The sequence below is a fragment of the Pseudophryne corroboree genome (genome assembly GCF_028390025.1).
Source record: "Pseudophryne corroboree isolate aPseCor3 chromosome 3 unlocalized genomic scaffold, aPseCor3.hap2 SUPER_3_unloc_49, whole genome shotgun sequence".
Taxonomy (NCBI): Eukaryota; Metazoa; Chordata; class Amphibia; order Anura; family Myobatrachidae; genus Pseudophryne; species Pseudophryne corroboree.
In genome coordinates this window covers 185,325-210,212 of record NW_026967540.1, presented here as the reverse complement: position 1 = coordinate 210,212, position 24,888 = coordinate 185,325, and the positions used below count along the sequence as shown (strand labels likewise).

At 47.5% G+C, this 24,888-nt stretch overlaps 1 pseudogene; it reads right to left on the bottom strand.

Moving 5' to 3' along the window:
- The window catches only part of LOC134984309 (oocyte zinc finger protein XlCOF7.1-like), a 105,122-nt pseudogene that overhangs the window by 79,215 nt on the left and 1,019 nt on the right, over nucleotides 1–24,888 (bottom strand).

The following is a 24,888-nucleotide window of genomic DNA, read 5'->3' as shown; positions in this document are numbered from 1 at the left end:
ACTCTCTGAAATCCGGGACTGGAAAAATTACCCTTGTGTACAGTAGTTTTTGAATATCCGTTTGTAGTGCTCTTTCTTTCAGAGGACACAGAGGCAATCCTTTTGTAATGAACTGACTGTGAGGGCGCTGTTGAAAATCTATCTGGTAACCCTGGGATATAATCTTGTTGACCCAGACCTCCGGTGAGGTTTAGGCATCTCAAAACCCTTCCAACCATACGCTCACCAAGGTAGACCCCCAGGTTAGCTGGGAGGCCGTCATGCCATGGTCTTGTAAGCAGGCTTGTCCTGCTTTCTGGTTGTTGTCTGGGAATTACCTCTACCTATGTTTCCACAAGTTTGTGCTCCAAAACCTCTTCCTCTGGCTCGAAAGGACTGCGATTTAAATTAATTAAATTTAATCAGAAATTCCTCCATGGTCTTTGGAAATCCTGCAGCCCATTCTGAATGCTGCTTGCGGGGTTCCACCATCTCCTTAGAAATATCTGCCAAGGCCTGTTCCCCTGACCCAGATGGAGCACTGCTCCCGGGTTGTGCGTCCCTTCCCACACATGAATTGCACATCCCGGAGCTGCCTACCCTTGTGCTCTTATTACATTTCCTGCAAACATAATACGTCTTAGTGTTCTTGGTTGGTGCTCTTGACATGTGGAACCGCATCATCCCCGCAGAGCATCCGTAGTACTGTCCCCCTTTACAATAGGAAGAGAAAGACCGTAATGGATGATGGAAGAAAAGGTGAACTGGAGTCGCCTGACTGGATCTCTCTATATAACAAACCAAAAATTCCACCAGCTCTGTTGTGGCCTACCTACACCGCTGCCGGTCTCAGCGCTCCGCTGCCTGTATTGTGCTGCTCCACGTCTGTACCGCTGGAGCACCTGTGTGGCCGCTCTATTACCATGCAGTGCATCCTACCTACACCGCTGCCGGTCCCAGCGCTCCGCTGCCTGTCTGTATTGTGCTGCTCCATGTCTGTACCGCTGCAGCACCTGTGTGGCCTCTCTATTACTGCGCAGCCAGTCCCAGCGCTCCGCGTCCATCCCTCTCCCCGTCTGTACTCTCTCTCTTCAGTAACCTCCCCCGGCCTTCGCCACCAGTGGTCCCGCTGAGCGCTGTGTTCTCTGGCCGCGTGTGCCAGCGGAGGGAGCGGGGCGAGCAGGGGATGGCTGCGCTTGCATAAAGAGCCACTGGGAGCCGGGAGGAATAAAGTTGTGTGGGTGCCGGTTCATGTACAGTCAGGACCCCCTTGTAGTCTATTCCTATATATACATTCTCCCTAACACTAGGGCTCTGGATACAACCAGCACTCACTCAGGGCTGGCTGCTGCATTAATCTCTCTGTGCTCCTGGATCTCCTGGATAGAGATGCAGATCCCTTCAGATGGGATCGTTGTCTCTCTAATCTTAAGTCTTTTGTCCCCCGTGTAATGAGGATGACGCAGCCTCAGTACTGTGTAATGGAGCAGGAGCTGCTTCTCAGTGCTGTGCCTCCAGCACAATCTTTCAAACTGAGGGATAAGGGAGTGTGAAGGGGGAGGAGCCAGCTGTGCATAACATTTATAATTGATTGTGTCACACCTCTGGTTGCTAACTTCACACCCTACTGTATAAGCTGTTCCAGTGCCCCCTAGTGGATGAAAGAGGAATGAAAGTTTTTGAATGACCATACAAGGAGAAGCGTGTTTTAGTAGGTAATAGAGGGGACGGGTGGGGGGAGAGCAAGTGGTATTCTGACCCTCATTACACGTAAGCAGCGTGTAACTACTCAGATAGCCAAACCATGTCCATCTCTCAATGCACAGAGGATGAGATTTCTGGAAGTGTAAACCTTTTATTAATACTGACTGGAATGACTGTCCATATAATATAGCTGTAGTTCTGCAGAATAGGTCACTGTACATGTAACAGATAAGAGAATAAACAGTCAACGGAAATAAGATGTAAGACTCTGGGGTAGAGGAGACGTAACGCAGCCTGTCAGCAACTCATGCGCAGATAACGGAGTAATAACAAACATGGAGGATAATGGAGGATTATATTTGGGGGCTAATATGAGAATGTCCATCCAATCACAGGAGAAATACGGGGGGAAAAATCATTTCTAAACCTTTTTTTATATTTTCTGTTACAGTTGTTGTTTTTTATTTATTTTGTAAATAAAAGTAATTCAAATTCAAAACAAAAGTTTGTTTTATTTTTCTATGCAATAAAGTTATGAAAATAGGGAAATTTTCTTACAAGCCGTAATTTCATTCCGGTAGCTACAAGAGGAAACTTTTTCTGGTAAAACTATTTTTTCTTTAATTATTAATGTGGAAGAAATAAAAATGAGATATGCAGAACCCGGACTCACAATTTGTGCTGACCGGTGTTATGAAACGACTGCGCATGTGTACGGATCGTAATGTGCAGGTGCAACGCCAAATTCCCCAATATCCTGTGCCCAAGTGTTTTCAGGGCGGGTGTGTGACGTCCGCTCCGGCCCCGATCAGCCTGGTTCTATCACACTGTAGGAGTACGTCCTGGCCAGAGGCGGATTTAGACCTCATGGGGCCCTAGGAAAGACACTGGTGTGGGGCCCCCTCCCTCACACAATCTGTAGCACTATATATTCCTTCCTGATTCACGCCAATTGCATTATCCGTCACGCAGTTTAGCTGGTGCCATTTTTCTCTATGTAGTTGATCGCAGCTGAAGACAGAAACACGCCAAAAAAAGTCAGTGACACGCCTGCGTTATTGCTCGCCACTCCGTTATCTCCCCCAAATGTCTCTTCCTGTCAATCATTCTACATTGGAATTCTCTTTAAGAGCAGGACAGCAAAGTACCTTGTGCATGAGCAGTCTACAGATAATCACTCAGTTGTGAGAACATCAAAATTGCATACAAATCTGAATCAGGATCTAGGTCTTTTGGAAGTAGACTTAAAGCCTGTCCCATTTAAAGTAAACGGACCTTGGATGAAACCATTTTTTATTTTTGACCAATAATTTTTATTGCAATATTGAAAATGGTTCATATAACGTAATGCACAATATATGTGATATACACAACCACAATGTAACAGTGAAAAAAACAAACACCGTATTGTGTGCAATAGCAGCTCGCCCCCTGCTAGTACACCCCTGTACCAGTTTCCAGTGTCTCCCGGATCTCTGGAGGAGCTGTGTGTCCTTGAAGCTGCTGCTTATGCAGAGGAAGGCACCAAAATGCCACTGGTACCGCTCTGACAAGCTCCTCCCCCTATAATGGTGCCGGAGCCACTGACAATGTTTATGCTGGCCAAGACTCCCACAGTGTGCAAACCTCACAGATTAGCTAGATTGTACAATCGCTGCAAGTTTTGTACAGGGGGGCTGAAGCGGGTATCCCCGTGGATGGTCCCATCCGCCGCCGTGTTGGACCACACCAAGAACTGGGGGCACCGTTTTTTTACTCACCACTTTTCTCACCTTCAGGCAGCGTTAGGGGTGTGCGGCGTGATGCAATTGTGAACGCCAATGCGCAGTGCCCCACAGAACAACAACCTATCAGGGCAGTGGCTGTGCTGAGGGGAAGTGGCTATGACACCTTACAGAGGCAGGTAACCGCCCCTCCCCCCAACTTCCACGGTGCAGGTATACTGTTGCCCAGACAGTATACCTAAAATAACACAGTTTAAAACAAAAGTGAAGAAAATTTCTCCATAGAAAAGTAAAAAACATAGAGAACATGTACTCTGCACAAAATATAACCAAAGGTGTAAAAAGATGGAAAAAGGGGGTGTTTGGAGTTCCAGACTGCCCACTCACCAACCACCTAGCCCAGTACGTGTCCTCTATGTTTTTTAACTTTTCTATGGATGTTTTTTTTTTTACTTTGTGATGATTTTTAATAAACTGTAACCCCCTTTTCTATGGACTTGGAATCTGGTATTTGGTTCTTTTTCCTGTCTCCGGTATAAAGAAACCTTGATGTGAGTGTAACAGCATAAATCATTGTGAGCGGGGTACGCACATCCTTATTGAAAAAACAACACTAGCTGATTTCAGTTGAAAGATACCTTTATGTGTTTTCATCTACACTGATAGTCTGAGTTTGGGTACGCACATGCATATACCCACAACTACATCATTTGGGATTTTTCACTTCTAAACTAGGATATATCCATTCAAGAGTGGGTTCCACATAAATATACCATTATATGTTTATTTACCATTTCCACTGAGTGAGTACGGTACGCCATCTAGAACCTCCTGATTCACTTCATTCAACACATTTTTTGGAGTCACATCAATCTCTATTATGGACGTATTACAGCATGATGTGTTTTTGTTCCGTTTTGTTTCCTTTGAGCATTGATGATCTTACCCAAGATTGAAATCTAGCACAAAGGAACATCTTCATCTCACCTACATTGCCTCCGTCTTACAAGAGGGAAGTATTATTCATTCAGAGCGCTTGCGACTTATCTGTATCCACTACTTTTGTGTATTTCGCTGTGGTATTATGACCTCATGAAATTAACTTTGGAGCAAGAGCCAAGGATAAGGTCACAGTGTAATCTGGATCCGGATTCTCCCACTCTTGTGGAAGAGGAAGCATCGGAGAGTCTGGATCTGGTAAGTACACACACATTTCTATTGTATTGTACCCACACATTTTTACATGGACATTTTTGTTTTATATTGCAGGATATTACACTGGAGCTGGAAGTGGAGCCTTCCATGAGCGAGGCAACTGAAGTGGATGACCCAACCCCAGAGCCACGACCCCCGAAACATCGGAGTTCGTCCAGAAACCCACTTCTGCCCCAGCCAAGCTTACAAGTTTTTTACTCACACTGAGGAGGTTCTTAATAGGCCCCCGGACTTGGAGCAGACATTTGGCAATTACATCGCAGCGGAGATGCGACTGATGAATGAGGATCAAAAGATCTTCAAGCGTCTGGTTCTTGATGCTACCTCACACGCAAACGAATAATCTCTTGATGAGGCGTGTCAGATAACACCACCTGCCAGGTGCTGTCTCCTTATGTGGTGGGAAGCCCTCAACAGATGAGCTGTTTTCCGCTGGGACCCATACAGCCCACCCCCTCCTCCCATTCCAGCGCGTCGTCCAGTGGTATGTACTTAGACATGCTGAGTACACAGTCCTCTGTACTGCACGATCCTTGTTTTTTTAAATTTATAATTAATTTTTTCAAACCAGTTTTTGTTTTTAAAAATTGTTGTTGCCCTTACCCTAGTCTCTTGCTCCAAGTGATCTGTACTGAGGTCATTAGTACCACAGCGTTGGTTTCTTGACCTCATTGTCCTGGACTTCTGATCATTGTGATCTATGCACTTCTTGTGTTCCTTCTAAAAGCACTGTTCAGAAATCTGCACTTTATCTTCTCTCCCCAATGTATGGTGGCAGCACTGATATTCTGTGGGATACGCCTAATTCCTCTACTGGTTACTGTTGGCATTCTCCTGATAGTCAAAGAATGAAGACCAGAATTGGTGGTTTTCTTCTATTATTTATATATAAAGTTTTGGGTATTTTAAAATTGTGTTGTGTTTTTCTTGTTCAATCAATGGCTGTTAATGCAAATGTCATTTTGTGTAACATATTTTTGTAAAAATCAGGGGGTCAGCGAGACGTTTTGGAGCCAATGTATCATTTACTATTTGCTGCTAATTCCCCCAAAACAACCGGACCTCCCAAATATAAGTAGAAGGGACTGCAGCAGGTATCTCCCATACCTTCATACATGGAAATTTCCAGGCAAGGGTCAGGTAAGTTGTTTTGTTTTTTTAAATACAACAACCCTAATTCACCTACAAGTAAAAAAAAACGGAACTTTTGAATAGACAAATTTATTTGAATACAACAAATGATAAAACTATTTAAATAGGCAGAGAGACCCCCTAACATAGCCAAAAATTGCACCAGAAATCTATTTTTTGCTTTTAAACGACTTTATTTCATATCTTTAATACACATATTTGATCTATATTTTTAACTTAAAAAATACTTTACTCTGCACAACAGCCTATGGGGGTCATTCAGACCCAGCCGCAATAGTGGCCCGCAGCAGTTTACCCGGTGGTGGCAAAATGTACACGCGCAGCGGCCACGCAGACACACACATTGCGGTCACATCCCTGAGGGCTGAACGCGGGACCATTTTCCGGGGGGATGGGGGGCTGCGTGATGTCACATCTGCGTTCATCTTTGATTGACCCCCCTATATGCTTCCAGAGTGCATATCTGTTACGATCCCTGGCGCTCAGAACACGGAAGATGTTATGAAGTGAGTCCGGAGCACCAGGACGTAATGCTGGAATTGGTGATATAGAACGTGAATAGCCCCTGGCACCCTACCTCCGTTGTTTTACCCGTGATGTCAATTCACTCTTGTAGGACTATGGTTTCTTGGGCCCATGGCAGCCGCGTTTGAAGGGCGGATTAGGTCTGCCCAACACCGATGCCCCCTCAGGTCTTAAGGAGAGACAAAGAGTGAACTGAGACAGGGTAATAACAAGGGGCTATCTAACTGAAACAACAAGGCCATGGGCTACTGACTAGCCTAAAACTAAATGTATGCGCGGCTTGCCGCCAAAGGAAAAGAACAACCAAAAAGATACCACTGTCCACTCCCCTACACGGCACCGCCAAGTTCCGGGGAGGACAGTGGAAGCGGAAACCTCCGCAAATACACCAGTACAAAATAATGCAATACTAAAGCGGGCTAGGCCGCAACACGCGGCAAAGCCGCCACTCACGAAACCGGGCGAGAACCCCAAACGGCAGCCACAGGTTCACGAGGACCAGAAGGATTCCCGGGACCGGCTAAAGAACTCCTGGATACAAGGACACAGGGAGCAGGATAGACCGGATACAGCAGACCAGGAACAGACGTTCACCAGACATAAACAGCATACAGGAAGCTATCACCGGCGTTAGTGTGAGGCACTGAGGAGGCATATAACAGGGAACCCTCCAATAGGAATACAGAGCCTAATTAACAAATGTCGTGCAGCTGCTTTGCTGCACGAGCAGGGGAAAACAGGTGTGAATGCTTCATTAATGCAACGGGGAATGCGGTCCGCCTGTGGCGTCCCCATTGCTATGGACCCAGCGGCCCTGAACGCACAGCGTCCTAGCGTTGCCAGGGAGCCGGCGGCTATCGCGCTCCCGGCGTTGCTAGGCGCCGTGCGGAGACGGACAGGGAGAGAGGCGCAGTGGCCATGACTGCTGCTCTGTCAGAGAGCGGGTGAGCACCGCCGCACCTAACAATATCTAATCTTTTCCAAGTTAATTCAAATGATATGACATCGGTAGCACCAGGATTATTACACAGAACACACATAAAGGCTGACTCAGCAAATAACAATAACACATACAAGGGAATAATTAGAAATAAGGAAGCATAATAATCATTAAGTCTAATTATCAACTGTTTCTGTGTGGAACACATACACCTCTTTACTGCCTCCAGCATCCCCTGATACTGCAATACAGCCATCCACCCTGCTCCCTCACTACTGCCATCTGCCCTGTCTCCCCCCACTACTGCCACCTGCCCTGTCTCCTCCCACTACTGCCACCGCCCTGTCTTCCACCACTACTGTCATCCACCCTGTCTCCCCCCACTGTTACGATTCCTGTACTCCAGACTGGAGAAGATCTTATGGCAGAGATCTGAGTACAGGAATGAAATACAGGTTGTGGGAGCTGGAAAGCCTAGTAACCCCTGGCACCCTAACTCCGTTGTCTCGCCCGTGTTATCAGAAATCCCCTGCGAGACTATGGTTGCTTGAGCCCATGGCAGCCGCGTTCGAAGGGCGGATTATGTCTGCCCAACCCCGATGCCCCCGCAGGTCTTAATGGGAGACAAGGGGAAGTCCGAGACAGGGTGATAACAAGGGGCCCTCTGACTAAGCAACCAAGCCAGGGGTTACAAGCTAACTTAACTAAATCAAAAGGTATGTGCGGACTAGCCGCCAGGGAAAAGGACAACCAAAGATCCACTGATCCGACACTCCTATCCGGCACCGCTGGACACCAGAGTGGATCTTGTGGAAGCGGAATCCTCCGCAAAGCTCCAGAACACAATATAAACAAAATAATAAATAATAGCGGACAAGCCGCAACACACGGCTGCGCCGCGACTCACGAACACCACCAGATGTTAAAGGTGCTCGATCAGACTCCAGGAACAGATGGTAACTTCCGAGTACAGGATCACTGAGAACAGGAACAAACGAACAGACCGGGACTGGGAACTCTCTCAGCAGCAGAATCAGACAAACAGGAAGCTATCACCGGCCTCTGTGAGGAGTCCTGGGAGTGCTTTTAACAGAGAGTCCTAATTAAACAATCCAGAGCAGCTGGCCCACTGCATGATTCCAACTGACAAAATGCAATCAGCAGCCAGGTGAGGCTGAACACATGGAACAAGCTGCAATTACACAGACTAACCAGCGGCAGCAGACAAGAGCATACTAAAACAGAGCAACAGGAAATCCTGGCATGCAAGACAACTAATAAACATGAAATACCTAACAAAAATGCAAAACAGGAATGAGCCACAGCCGTGGCTCATAACATTACCCCCCCCTTGAGGAGGGGTCAAAAGACCCCAAAATTCAGACTATCCAGAACAAGGGATACAAAAAAAAAAAAACCTGACACATTGGTCTAACAGACCAGAAAACAAAAAACAAGCTGTAGCAACAACTTGTAACAGTGCCCTCCCCTTGATGGTGGCCACTGGACACAAGACAAGGAGAAAAAAAAAAAAATCTCTCTTTTTTTTTTTATCAAGGCAAGAGTCAAAAATTATTTCTTTTTCTTCTTCTTCTTTTTACAAAGCTCTTTAGGTCTGACCAAGGTAATTCCCCAAACATTGTCTGAACTGATGGTACCACCCAGCAAGGCTGCGTTCAAATCAGAGACAGGTCTCTTACCCTTGGGAGCTGAACTTTCTGGTAAAGTACTATTATTAGAAGAAGAAGTCAGAAAAGCACATCCTGCAGTCAAAGCAACGGGCTGGGACTCTTGTGCCGAGTTTACAGTATTTGGTGGACTCTCAGCAGACAAGACGGGTGACTTAGAGGAACCTGAACCAATTTCTTTGAAACCGTATCTTTTAACAATTGCATCACAGAATGCTTGGGGATCCTGAAGAATGGGATCTTCAGCTTTCATTAGGCTGGTTGCCCACTCAGAAGGCTCTCCTCTAAAAGAATAAATCAGATAGAGCCCAAGGTTTTCTGAAGTGATGCCCAGAAATGGTCTAGACAACATAATAGTGTAATAGTGTTTGAAAAGCGCCATAAATTGGGCGAAGTCCCCATCAAAGGTTATGGATGTTGAAATATCAGAGTCAGGATCTGTTTCCTTTTCATCTGACTGACTGGAGTGCTTTGCTAGGACCTGGTCACTATTGACCTTACTCGAGGCTGAGACTCTCTGAACCCCACCCGGGGCTGAGACTTTCTGAACCCCACCCGGGGCAGTGACTTTCTGAACCCCACACGGGGCAGTGACTTTCTGAACCCCACACGGGGCAGTGACTTTCTGAACCCCACCCGGGGCAGTGACTTTCTGAACCCCACCCGGGGCAGTGACTTTCTGAACCCCACCCGGGGCAGTGACTTTCTGAACCCCACCCGGGGCAGTGACTTTCTGAACCCCACCCGGGGCAGTGACTTTCTGAACCCCACCCGGGGCAGTGACTTTCTGAACCCCACCCGGGGCAGTGACTTTCTGAACCCCACCCGGGGCAGTGACTTTCTGAACCCCACCCGGGGCAGTGACTTCCTGAACCCCACCCGGGGCAGTGGCCTCCTGAACCCCACCCGGGGCAGTGGCCTCCGGGAACCCCGCTGGGGCAGTGGCCTCCGGGAACCCCGCTAGGGCAGTGGCCTCCGGGAACCCCGCTGGGGCAGTGGCCTCCGGGAACCCCGCTGGGGCAGTGGCCTCCGGGAACCCCGCTGGGGCAGTGGCCTCCGGGAACCCCGCTGGGGTCAGCACCTCGGATTCTTTTACTGGGACCGGGCCGTTGGCCTCCCTGACTGGGATCGGGCCACCGGCCTCCCTCTCTGAGTCGATAATTATCGAAAGTTCTTCCGTGACTATGACTTCCGGGACTTTTGCTGAAGCAATAACGTTCAGATCCTCCACTAATGCTATGCTTCTTAAGTTCTTTCCTGGGGAAGCGACTTCTAGACCCTTCTTTGGGGCTGCGTCTCTCGAGACCCCACTTGGGGATATTACTTCAAAGATCCCTTCTGGGGTTTTGCTTCTCGAGTTCCCTTCAAGAACTATGGTTTTAGATACCCTTTCTGGGGTTGCGCTCCTCAAGTCCCTACCTGGGGTAACAGCTTCTGAGACCCCTTCTGGTATGGAAACCTGAGCTACAATATTTGATTTCCCTCTATAAGCTTGGGCATCGGGTACCGCTCCAGCACTCTGGGCATCGGGTACCGCTCCAGCACTCTGGGCATCGGGTACCGCTCCAGCACTCTGGGCATCGGGTACCGCTCCAGCACTCTGGGCATCGGGTACCGCTCCAGCACTCTGGGCATCGGGTACCGCTCCAGCACTCTGGGCATCGGGTACCGCTCCAGCACTCTGGGCATCGGGTACCGCTCCAGCACTCTGGGCATCGGGTACCGCTCCAGCACTCTGGGCATCGGGTACCGCTCCAGCACCCTGGGCTACGGGTACCGCTCCAGGACCCTGGGCTACGGGCACCGCTCCAGGACCCTGGGCTACGGGCACCGCTCCAGGACCCTGGGCTACGGGCACCACTCCAGGACCCTGGGCTACGGGCACCACTCCAGGACCCTGGGCTACGGGCACCACTCCAGGACCCTGGGCTACGGGCACCACTCCAGGACCCTGGGCTACGGGCACCACTCCAGGAACTTGCAACTCCGCTTCCACAGGAACCTCAAGAGAGGAGAGAAACATTCTCTTTTGATTCCTGAATCTATAATGGGGCTCCCTTGCCCAAGGACCCCAATTATAGGACAGAGAGCTTTTTTGTGTGGGTTGTGTGACAAGTACCTCTGCCACAGTAGAGACAGGAGTAGGTCTTGTATCATGACTCAACTTGGACAGAGGGCAAGACTCGTCACCACACTTTGGCTTGCGCAACTCACAGGTCTGCAGATAATGGCCTAAACCCCCACAATATAGGCATAAGTTTAAGTTTCTGCGACGCAGACGCTCCTCTTCTGAGAGCCTGGGCCGCAGAAAACTTTTAAACTTTTTCTCTTCAATTAAACCAGAGGATTCTCTTGTCACCATACTGTGAACAAGAGTCTCTTTAGAGATAGATGTACTCTCAACGACTTCTGGCAAAATAAGCAAGATTTTAGTCAGAAGGTTTTGCAGTTGCTTTAGGGATTGCTGAAAAGCTTCTAGTCGCTCTGGTCTCAAAGCACTGAATACAGAGTTCAGGGCTGCGAGAGATGCCTGCAGGGCTTGCATAGTAGACATAGGAGGATTTAAAACTAGACAAGACAAGACAAGGCAAGACAAGGCTAGGCAAGGCTAGGCAAGGCAAGACAAGGCAAGGCAAGACTAAATTTTGCTAAACAAATCAAGACTTTTTTTTTGTATTTTTTTTTTTTTTTTAAAACACCGGACTGGATTCTAAACACCGGACTGGATTCTAAACTCCGGACTGGATTCTAAACTCCGGACTGGATTCTAAACTCCGGACTGGATTCTAAACTCCGGACTGGATTCTAAACTCCGGACTGGATTCTAAACTCCGGACACCGGACTGGATTCTAAACACCGGACTGGAGTCTGCACACTGAATTCTATACAGGACTGGATTCTAAACACCGGATTGGATTCTGCACACTGAATTCTAGACAGGACTGGATTCTAGACTAGACACTGGACTGGGCCAAAAAAGAAAAAAAAGTTTTATTTCTTTTTTGTGGTATGGCCGGTGATAATGTTACGATTCCTGTACTCCAGACTGGAGAAGATCTTATGGCAGAGATCTGAGTACAGGAATGAAATACAGGTTGTGGGAGCTGGAAAGCCTAGTAACCCCTGGCACCCTAACTCCGTTGTCTCGCCCGTGTTATCAGAAATCCCCTGCGAGACTATGGTTGCTTGAGCCCATGGCAGCCGCGTTCGAAGGGCGGATTATGTCTGCCCAACCCCGATGCCCCCGCAGGTCTTAATGGGAGACAAGGGGAAGTCCGAGACAGGGTGATAACAAGGGGCCCTCTGACTAAGCAACCAAGCCAGGGGTTACAAGCTAACTTAACTAAATCAAAAGGTATGTGCGGACTAGCCGCCAGGGAAAAGGACAACCAAAGATCCACTGATCCGACACTCCTATCCGGCACCGCTGGACACCAGAGTGGATCTTGTGGAAGCGGAATCCTCCGCAAAGCTCCAGAACACAATATAAACAAAATAATAAATAATAGCGGACAAGCCGCAACACACGGCTGCGCCGCGACTCACGAACACCACCAGATGTTAAAGGTGCTCGATCAGACTCCAGGAACAGATGGTAACTTCCGAGTACAGGATCACTGAGAACAGGAACAAACGAACAGACCGGGACTGGGAACTCTCTCAGCAGCAGAATCAGACAAACAGGAAGCTATCACCGGCCTCTGTGAGGAGTCCTGGGAGTGCTTTTAACAGAGAGTCCTAATTAAACAATCCAGAGCAGCTGGCCCACTGCATGATTCCAACTGACAAAATGCAATCAGCAGCCAGGTGAGGCTGAACACATGGAACAAGCTGCAATTACACAGACTAACCAGCGGCAGCAGACAAGAGCATACTAAAACAGAGCAACAGGAAATCCTGGCATGCAAGACAACTAATAAACATGAAATACCTAACAAAAATGCAAAACAGGAATGAGCCACAGCCGTGGCTCATAACACCCACTACTGCCACCTGCCCTATCTCCCCACTGACACCTCAGCGCTGCTTGGGGACAATATTACCCACTTAGACACTGCCTCCAGCAGCCCCCGCTACTGCCAACCACCATGTCTCCCCATCACAGGGCAAGGCCACCCAGCATGCTGACCGCCGCCTACCCCCTTGATGAAACAGAAATTGCGATTGCCTCACCATTTCCGCTTCATCGTAGAAATTAGTGAAGCCTCCTGCTGCCGCAGCTTAGCTGCTACCGCAGGAGGCCCGCCGCATTCTTCTCAATCACAGCGGCTGCATGTGATGTCACAAAGCCACCGTGATGATGCCCGCTTGTCCGCCTCTGCCCTCCATTCGCGCAACACCGCCTCCTCCCTGGAAATGAGCATTGCCCGCTCACCCTAGGTGACTGCCTCTGCCTGACACGCAATCGCATTTTCTGCAGAATATGCGGGCGCATGCGCAGGATTGGCACTGCGCATGCATCCGCAACTTTTTCTGAATAATTCCATTTCGATCACACTGCAGTCCAACCTGAATTAGGCCCAGAGTCACCATCTTACAGGCAGCCGGTGAAGGGAGCAGAGAATGGGTGTTATGTGGCAGGAACGGGCTGGTTAGGTAACAGCCTGGCTGCTGCACTCTATACAAGCTACAAGTGGTGCAATTCTATTGCTGGGAGACCAGGTAGAGGACATTGCAGTAGTCTAAATGGGAGGATACAAGTGCATGTATGACATCAGGTAGATCTTCTGAGGGAAATAAGTGCTGGAGTCTGGCTATGTTCCTCAGATGAGGATCTGATTGTGGCTGATACCTGATGTCTAAGTGTCACTCCACCATCCAGGACACCTAGATTCCGCACAGGATCAGCATTTTGTAACTCTGAACCCCCAAGCATAAGTCTGGTTGGTTTGCAAAGCTGAGCTGTAGCCCTGCCCTTTGTTGGTGAACTTCTATCATAATGACATGTTTCACCAGGACTGAGTCACAGCCAACTGGCATCACCCACACCTGGAGCTCAGCTAGACAACCATTTAGGATTGGTACTGGGTTCTCGGTACACGGAGTAAAAGACAGGTCATCTGTATAGCAGTGGCAGATGAGGGCATGACATCTGATTATTTCCCCCAGTGGTAGCATGTATATTGCAAAAAGCATACGAGATAGGATAAGAACCTTGAAGAACAACGCCTGGCAATGATAAGTATACTCCAGAAGATTAAAATGGTTCCTCACCTGAGTGACTTCTCTGATGTGTAACAAGTTGTGATTTCTGTGTAAAACATTTCCCACACTCAGTGCATGGAAATGGATTCTCACATGTGTGACTTTGCTGATGTCTAACAAGATGTGATTTCTGTGTAAAACATTTCCCACACTCGGTGCAAGAAAATAGCTTCTCACCTGTGTGACTTATGTGATGTCTAACAAGAGATGATTTGAGTGCAAAACATTTCCCACACTCAGAACATGGAAATGGCTTCTCACCTGTGTGACTTCTCTGATGTATAACAAGGCGGCATTTCCGTGTAAAACATTTCCCACACTCAGAGCAAGAAATTGGATTCTCCACTGTGTGACTTCTGTTATGACTAACAAGATCTGATTTGTGTGCAAAACATTTCCCACATTCAGAACATGGAAATGGCTTCTCACCTGTGTGACTTCTCTGATGTCTAACAAGATTTGATTTCTGTGCAAACCCTTTCCCACACTCAGGACATTGAAATGGCCTTTCACCTGTGTGACTTCGCTGATGTGTAACAAGTTGTGATTTCCGTGTAAAACATTTCCCACACTCAGAGCAAGAAATAGGATTCTCCACTGTGTGACTTCTGTTATGACTAACAAGATCTGATTTGTGTGCAAACCATTTCCCACACTCAGAACATGGAAATGGCTTCTCACCTGTGTGACTTCTCTGATGTATAACAAGTTGTGCTTTCCGAGTATAACATTTTGCACACTCAGAGCAAGAAAATGGCTTCTCACCTGTGTGACTTCTCTGATGTTTAACAAGATCTGATTTCCGTGCAAACCATTTCCCACACTCAGAACATGGAAATAGCCTCTCACCTGTGTGACTTATCTGATGTTTAACAACATCTGATTTCTGTGCAAACCATTTACAACACTCAGGACATGGAAATGGCCTCTCACTTGTGTGACTTCTCTGATGTCTAGCACGTTGTGATTTCTGTGCAAAATATTTCCCACACTCAGAACATGGAAATGGTGATGTACTTGTGTGACTTCTCTTATGTGCATCAAGAGTCGTTTTGTATGTAAAACATTGACCACACTTAGAACATGTAAATGGCTTCTCACCTGTGTGCCTTCTCTGATGTGTAACAAGAGCTGATTTGTATGTAAAATATTTCCCACACTTAGAACATGGAAATGGCCTCTCACCTGCCTTACCTGTCTGTGGGTTAATAGGCTTTGTGTTCTTTGTAAAACATTTGGCATCTATAGAACAGGGAAACTCTGTATCTACTCTCAGAGCTGTAACAGATGCACCAATATCAGAGTGATCAGGAGAACATTTCCCAGAATCACAGGGATCAGCTGATAGAGCTGGATGTATAATTGGGGTAATGGGGTTATCTCCTGGAGAATCCTGTCTACTGTCATTATCTTTTATGTCACAATCCGGGGATAACATTAGATGTCCTTCTGAGATATTTCTGCTTGTGTGTCCATCTGCTGGAAATAAAACACATTATGGAAATGTGACATTTTCTGTAACAATATTAATCTTGTAAACAATAGGAGACGACTCTCTGGGACACTTAATTGTAAATGTGTGTGTATAATAAAACATAACTTGTAATGAAGGCTTTATAATATTGTGTCTCAGACTATCATCGTGTCCACCCTCCTGAGAACACTCACAATAACAAATGTAATATTATAATAAGACTTAGATATATCTCTCTCTTGTACTGGTAACTAACCATGAAGTATAAATGGAAATGTAGTCACTCGCCAAGTCCTATGTCAGCAGCAATGTAAAACAATGGATGGGGAACATATCGTATGAATTGGAGATTCTAGATGAACAATAATATCAGTCATATGAGCTGATGGATCAGAGAAATGTCTCCTAACGTTACTCCTGGAAGCATTGGTAAGGCAGTATTCCTTTATGTGTGTGCTCATACGCTGGTAAGCCTGTACATGTGTTACTCACCCTTATATAAGGTATATTGCTACAGCAGAGTAGGTGTGGAATAAGGTACTTTACATGCAATACGCCATATGATACCCTGCAATCATCATCATCATCTGCTAGGTTATAATCCACTCTTACACACCCATCATCAGTGTCTTACCTCTATTCTCTCAATAGTAATAAGGATGATGTGTGTACGGTAAGTATGATATAGAGAATTACGTATCAGAATCTATACAGCTGATGCCATACTTCTGCTTCTCATACGTGTGCTACTGGCAGCAGTGAACATCTGAGTGAGAGTGCAGGGAAGACAGCAGAGTCTGATGAGAAAGAGATTGGATCTGCCTTTGCAGGAATGTACCACACCTGTCACCCGTAGTATTTAAAATAAACAAAAGTGGCGTGGCCTGAGTCCATCCAGACGTACTTTCTGGAGTTCTCCTCACTAAGTGGCTTCTTATCTACCTGATAGCTCTCAGCCGCTGCTGGGACCAAGACCCAATCTATTAAGTCCTTCACTCCTCCTGCCCTAAAGCCGCACACTCTGCTCACTCCGGGCACTGTTCACTGCCGCAGCCTAGCGCCGCCGCTGAAGCCACATGCTAAATTTTGGAGCTAAGTGCGCCCAGTCTTTCCCACATGCTCTGGCCACCTGACTTGGAGTCGCCTTTGACTCAGGTGGGAGCGCTTGCTCTCCCGCTCACTACTGCTGGGGACAGAACGGGCTGCCCACAGTCACCGGAGTCCGGCAGTGATATTGGGAAGTGACATGGCTGCTATTTTGGATCCTGGTGCCCGCCCATCGCATGCTTTGCCTTTAATAAGGTGTAAAATTGATATAAGCTGCTAAATAATTGTCCTGACGGCTGGACCGGGGTTACTATACTAAACTGAGGCATTTGCCTGGAGGTGACACTACCTTCTATGTATATAGTACCACTATCATCTACTTCCTCTCAGTCTACATGCAGAGCCCAGTATCAAGTATCGTCTGAGTACAGCTCATTACAACCTCACAGTATATTGTTTTGTGGATTTATCCACTGAATATATTTTGCCATTTTTGTCTCTCTGTGCTGAGTACTTCACGTCTGTGATCACGCTGACCTCTAGTTTAATTTCTCGGTCATTACTGTGTTATTTGAGTTGCATTACCTCATGTTTACTTGTCACCCCATCTAAGAATGTCATTTTGAACCGAGTCATCTTGATGTAACCTTCTGACAACGTACTACTGCTCCTTTTATTTATAGATTGTTTGTATTTTCCTATCTCTGAGAGGTCAGTCTCTTTGTAGTCAGCTTACCATGCCTCCAAAAAAGGTTAAAAGGTACATCAGCCCCACCTGTCTATCTCTTTGGTACCTTAAATTCAGGTGGTCCTTCTGAGAATGCTACAACATCATCTGCTTCTTCTTGTCAGATGCACAGCCCAGCTGTAATGGCTGAAGATGCCTTAAGACACTCTAGATAGTTCTGTTACTATACGCTCTATACATTCTATGGTATCTACATTTAAGGACTGAAATAACCTCAGAACTTAACTCTAATATTCAAGCTTTGAGGTCCGGTATCAGTGAGATTGGCACTCGTACAGACTAAGATGAAAGAGATTGTTGCGTCTCACAAAGATCTGATTTCAGCACATGACACCCTTCAGGAAGACATGGGGGTAAATTTACTAAGATGGGAGTTCTATTTAAGATGTGATGTTGCCCACAGCAACCAATCAGATTCCAAGTATTATGTTCTAGAAGGTGCTAGATAAATGAGAATTAGATTCTGATTGGTTGCTATGGGCAACATCCCATCTTAAATAGAACTCCCATCTTAGTAAATTTATCCCATGGTCTCTATTCGTGATAAAGTCATTGATTTAGAAGACAGGTCTCGGAGAAAATAAGAATTTACTCACCGGTAATTCTATTTCTCGTAGTCTGTAGTGGATGCTGGGGACTCCGTAAGGACCATGGGGAATAGCGGCTCTGCAGGAGACTGGGCACAAATAGAAAGCTTTAGGACTACCTGGTGTGCACTGGCTCCTCCCCCTATGACCCTCCACCAGACCTCAGTTAGGACACTGTGCCCGGAAGAGCTGACACAATAAGGAAGGATTTTGAATACCGGGTAAGACTCATACCAGCCACACCTATCACACCGTAAAACTTGTGATATGAAACCCAGTTAACAGCATGATAACAGAGGAGCCTCTGAATAGATGGCTCACAACAATAACCCGATTAGTTAACAATAACTATGTACAAGTATTGCAGACAATCCGCACTTGGGATGGGCGCCCAGCATCCACTACGGACTACGAGAAATAGAATTACCGGTGAGTAAATTCTTATTTTCTCTGACGTCCTAGTGGATGCTGGGGACTCCGTAAGGACCATGGGGATTATACCAAAGCTCCCAAACGGGCGGGAGAGTGCGGATGACTCTACAGCACCGAATGAGAGAACTCCAGGTCCTCCTCAGTCAGGGTATCAATTTTGTAGAATTTTGCAAACGTGTTTGCCCCTGACCAAGTAGCAGCTCGGCAAAGTTGTAAAGCCGAGACCCCTCGGGCAGCCGCCCAAGATGAGCACACCTTCCTCGTGGGATGGGCTTTAACAGATTTAGGCTGCGGTAATCCCACCGCAGAATGCGCCATCTGAATAGTGCTACAAATCCAGCGCGCAATAGACTGCTTAGAAGCAGGAGCACCCAGCTTGTTGGGTGCATACAGGATAAACAGCGAGTCAGTCTTTCTGACTCCAGCCGTCCTGGAAACGTAAATTTTCAGGGCCCTGACTACGTCCAGCAACTTGGAATCCTCCAAGTCCCTAGTAGCCGCAGGCACCACAACAGGTTGGTTCAAGTGAAAAGCTGAGACCACCTTCGGGAGAAACTGAGGACGAGTCCTCAAGTCTGCCCTATCCATATGGAAAATCAGATAAGGGCTTTTACAAAAAAAAACCGCCAATTCTGAAACTCGCCTGGCCGAAGCCAGGGCCAACAGCATGACCACTCTCCACGTGAGATATTTTAAATCCACAGTCTTAAGTGGCTCAAACCAATGTGATTTCAGGAATTCCAAAACCACATTGAGATCCCAAGGTGCCACTGGGGCACAAAAGGAGGCTGAATATACAGAACTCCTTTGACAAAAGTCTGAACTACAGGCAGTGAAGCCCGTTCTTTCTGGAAGAAAATCGACAACGTCGAAATCAGGACCTTGATGGACCCCAAATTGAGGCCCAACGTCACTCCTGCTTGCAGGAATTGTAGGAATCGACCCAGCTGAAATTCCTCCGTCGGGCCTTCTAGGCCTCACACCACGCAACATATTTTCGCCCAATGCGGTGATAACGTTCTGTGGTGACATCCTTCCTGGCTTTGAGCCGGGTAGGGATGACTTCCTCCGGAATGCCCATTAGGATCCAGTGTTCAACCGCCATGCCGTCAAACGTAGTCTTGGAACAGACAGGATCCCTGCTGCAGCAGGTCTTGTCTGAGCGGAAGAGGCCAAGGGTCCTCTGCAAGCAACTCTTAAAGTTCCGGGTACCAAGCTCTTCGTGGCCAATCCGGAACCACGAGTATAGTTTCCACTCCTCGCTTTCACATAATTCTCAGTACCTTGAGAATGAGAGGCAGAAGAGGAAACACATAAACCGACTGGTACACCCACGGTGTCACTAGAGCGTCCACAGCGATCGCCTGAGGGTCCCTTGACCTGGCGCAATATCTTTTCAACTTTTTGTTGAGGTGGGACGCCATCATGTCCACCCGTGGACATACCCAACGGTTTACCCGCCCTTGGAAAACTTCTGGATGAAGTCATCGGAGAATCCTTGTGGCTTCTGCCATCGCCATCCTGCTTCTTGTGCCGCCCTGTCTGTTTACATAGGCGACCGCCGTGATGTTGCCTGATTGGATCAGTACCAGCTGGTCCTGAAGCAGGGGCCTTGCTTGACTTAGGGCATTGTAAATGGCCCTTAGCTCCAGAATATTTATGTGAAGCGAAATTTCCTTGGAAATTTCTTCCCTGTGTGACTGCCCCCCAGCCCCGAAGGCTGGTATCCGTGGTCACCAGGACCCAGTCCTGTATTCCGAATCTGCGGCCCTCTAGTAAATGAGCCCTATGCAGCCACCACAGCAGCGACACCCTGTTTCTTGCTGACAGGGTTATCCGCTGTTGTATCTGTAGATGGGACCCGGACCTTTTGTCCCACAGGTCCCACTGGAACGTCCTTGCGTGGAACCGTCCGAATGGAATTATGCTTCGTACGAAGCTACCATTTTTCCCAGGACTCTTGTGCATTGATGTACCGACACCTGTCCCGGTTTTAGGAGGTTTCTGACTAGAGATGACAACTCCTCGGATTTTTCAACTAGAAGAAACACTCTTTTCTGGTCTGCGTCCAGAATCATTCCCAGGAACAGAAGACGTGTCGTCGGGACCAGCTGTGACTTTGGAATATTGAGAATCCAGCTGTGCTGTTGTAGCACTTCCCGAGAGAGTGCTACCCCCACTACGAACTGTTCTTTGGACCTCGCCTTTATCAGGAGATCGTCCAAGTACGTGATAATAAAAACTTCCTTCTTGCGAAGGAGTATCATCATTTCGGTCATTACCTTGGTAAAGACCTTCGGTGCCGTGGACAACTCCAACGGCAGCGTCTGGAACTGATAGTGACAGTCCTGTACCACACCTCTGAGGTACTCCTGGTGAGGAGGGTAAATGGGGACATGCAGGTACGCATCCTTGATGTCCAGGGAGACCCTGTAATCCCCCTCGTCCAGGCTCGTAATAACCGCCCTGAGCGATTCCATCTTGAACTTGAATCTTCTGATATAAAAAATTAAAGTATTTTAATTTTAAGATGGGTCTCATCGAACCGTTCTGTTTCGGTACCACAACCATTGTGGAATAGTAACCCCTTCCTTGCTGAAGGAGGGGCACCTTGACAATCACTTGTTGTGATTATAGTGTTGAATAGCCATCAACACCGCCTCCCTGGCAGAGGGAGGTGCCGGTAAGGCAGATTTTAGGAAACGGCGGGGGGAAGAACGCCTCGAACGCCAGCCTGTACCCCTAAGATACTACTTGAAGGACCCAGGGATCCATGTGAGAGAGCCCACTGGGCGCTGAAATTTCTGAGATGGACCCCCACCGTACCCGGGTCCGCCTGAGCAGCCCCAGCGTCATGCTGAGGGCTTACCGGACGCAGGGAGGATTTCTGCTCTTGGGAACTAGCTGTGTGCTGCAGCTTTTTCCTCTACCTTTGCCTCTCGGCAAAAAGGATGAGCCTCTAGCCCTCTTGCTTTTCTGCGGCCGAAAGGACTGTACTTCATGATACGGTGCTTTCTTTTGTTGTGGGGTAACCTGTGGCAAAAAAGTCGATTTCCCAGCAGTAGCTGTGGAAACGAGGTCTGAAAAAACCATCCCCAAACAGTTTTATCCCCTTATAGGGCAAACTTCCATGTGCAGATTCGAGTCGGCATCGCCTGATCATTGCAGAGTCCATAACCCCCGTCTGGCGGCAATGGACCTAGCGCTTATTTTTGATGCCAGCCGGCAAATATCCCTCTGTGCATCACGCATGTATAAGACCACCTCTTTTATATGCTCTATTGTCAGCAAAATATTGTCCCTATCCATAGTTATTTTCCGACAGGGAATCTGACCACGCAGCGGGAGCACTGCCCATCCATGCCGAAGCAATGGCTGGTCGCAATATAATGCCCGAGTGTGTGACTATATCTTTTAGGGTAACCTCCTGCTTTCTATCAGCAGGTTCCTTCAGGGCAGCCGTATCCAGAGACGGTAGTGCCACCTTTTCTGATAAGCGTGTAAGCGTTGTATCTACCCTATGGGGTGTTTCCCCACGTGACCTATCCTCTGGCGGGAAAAGGTACGCTGCCAATAACCGTTTAGAAATTATCAATTTCTTACCGGGGGAAGCCCACGCTTACTCACACACCTCATTTAATTCCTCAGATGCAGGAAAAACTACTAATAGTTTTCTCTCACCAAACACAATACCCTTTTATGTGGTACCTGGGGTATTATCATAAATGTGTAATGCATTTTTCATTGCCTCAATCATGTAACGGGTGGACCTATTTGGAGGGTACACTAGTCTCATCGTCGTCGACACTGGAGTCGGTATCCGTGTCGACATCTGTGTCTGCCATCTGAGGTAGCGGGCGTTTTTAGAGCCCCCCATGACATTTGAGACGCTGGAACAGGCGCAAGCTGAGTAGCCGGCTGTTCTGTGTCGTCGACCTTTTGTGTAAGGAGTTGACACTTTCACGTAATCCTTCCATAAGTCCAACCACACCGGTGTCGACCCCGCAGGGGGTGACAACATATTTACAGGCATTCGCTCCGCCTCCACATCATTATCCTCCACATACATGTCGACACAGCCGTACCGACACACAGCACACACACAGGGAATGCTCTGACAGAGGACAGGACCCCACAAAGCCCTTTGGGGAGACAGAGGGAGAGTATGCCAGCACACACCAGAGCGCTATATAACACAGGGATATCACCTATACAGAGTGTTTTCCCTTATAGCTGCATATATATTGTATACTGCGCCTAAATTGTGCTTTTTAACCCTTTCTGTAGTGTATTAACTGCAGGGGAGAGCCAGGGAGCTTCCCTCCAACGGAGCTGTGAGGGAAAAATGGCGCCAGTGTGCTGAGGGAGATGGCTCCACCCCTTTTTCGCAGACTTTTCTCCCGCATTTTTATGGATTCTGGCAGGGGTTAAAAAGCACCTATATAACCTCTGGGGCTATATATGGTGCCAGTTTGCCAGCCAAGGTGTCAGTATTGCTGCTCAGGACGCCCCCCCCCCCCCCCCCAGCGCCCTGCACCCATCAGTGACCACAGTGTGTGGTGTGCATGAGGAGCAATGGCGCACAGCTGCAGTGCTGTGCGCTACCTTGGTGAAGACTGATGTCTTCTGCCGCCGATTTTCTGGACCACTTCTTGCTTCTGGCTCTGTAAGGGGGGCGGTGGCGCGGCTCCGGGACCGGACTCCGAGGCTGGGCCTGTGTTCGATCCCTCTGGAGCTAATGGTGTCCAGTAGCCTAAGAAGCCCAAGCTGGCTGCAAGCAGGTGAGTTCGCTTCTTCTCCCCAAAGTCCCTCGTAGCAGTGAGCCTGTTGCCAGCAGGTCTCACTGAAAATAAAAAACCTAATTCTAACTTTCTTTCTAGGAAGCTCAGGAGAGCCCCTAGTGTGCATCCAGCTCTGCCGGGCACAAAGATCTAACTGAGTTCTGGAGGAGGGTCATAGGGGGAGGAGCCAGTGCACACCAGGTAGTCCTAAAGCTTTCTATTTGTGCCCAGTCTCCTGCGGAGCCGCTATTCTCCATGGTCCTTACGGAGTCCCCAGCATCCACTAGGATGTCAGAGAAATAATATCAGAATAATGGGCGTTCCGGATTCTGTTACAAATGCTGAGCTTCAGGATTATGCCACGGTCCTCTTTTCAGAAACTTCCACCGTAGGCTTCTGCCGCGGACCTTCTTATTGATCGGTTCCATAGACTCCCAAAGTCCAAACAGGCTCCTATCCAAGCTCTGAGGGACACTCTGCCCAGGGTCCACTTTTTTCATATTAAAGAACGTATCCTACAGGCTGCTTTGTCTTCCTCATCCACAACTGAGTGCCTGGATAATCTGCAGATATTTCCAGATATTTCTCCTGTGACGCTGGCCAAAAGACGTCTATTCCACCAAAGGAAATGTACAATACAAATGGGGCTTTCCTACTGAGCTTATTGTAATGCGATACAGCGCCTTCACAGTGATACCTTCACCCGAGGATGGCCCTGCTATTCTGAAAAAGTGGGACATTCCTGTTGACAGTCCTTCATGACACTTTACCTAAACCAATCCTGGAGGAGTTGTCTTCCGTCTCGAAGTAATATGCTAAAGGAGTAAGACTGTTACAGACACTCAGAGTTTGTTTCCTACTGTAACATGTGCCAACTGGGACTAAGTTACTGGGCATGGATCTATTTTTGGGCCAAATTTATTTTCTTTTGTTATGGGTATAAAATGTATCTTTTTATCTTTATTTCCTGTGCTATATAATTGCTATATGGTCCGACATTGTTTCCACCATTACATTTCATAATACCTTTCTAGAATGTTTGGGTGTTCAGGTAAAGCATGACTGATTCATGTAACATCCTGTTGCCCTTATAACTGTGTTGGTGGAACCTACATTGGATATCAGGCCATGTTCTTGGTCCTTACCTCCTTTGGATATATTGGTTACATTGAGATTTCTTTGTACAATTGTTACTATGATGACTAGATGTTACACTCTCGTATGGCTACTTGGAGTAGTCGGTGGGTTTCCCTCTTAGGCCCGACCACCACCTTTTTCCACCTTTCTGTCACAGTACCCTAGTGACGGAACCTCTAGCTTCTTTATGGACCCTATTTCTGTTTGTCTCCCATTTTTGTTCCCTATTTTATTTTTTCTGTTATTTGATAATGTGAAGTATGCACACGCCCTACAGACTCTATTGGACTTTACACAGATGATCCTAGAGGTTTCATACCATGATCTGATCTCTATCACGGTGAAGTTTTTAAGTCTTAATGTAAAATGTCCTCATTCTCCCCGTAACAGACGTCTTGCATTAATATATTTCCCTGACCAGAAGGCGGCGGTGGTAGCCATTCAGGAATCACATTTTCCATTGCACTCTCCCCCTTAGTTTACCAATAACTACCCAACATGCTATATCTCCTGTGGTGTATCCATCCTTTCTAATAGATCCTGCCCCTT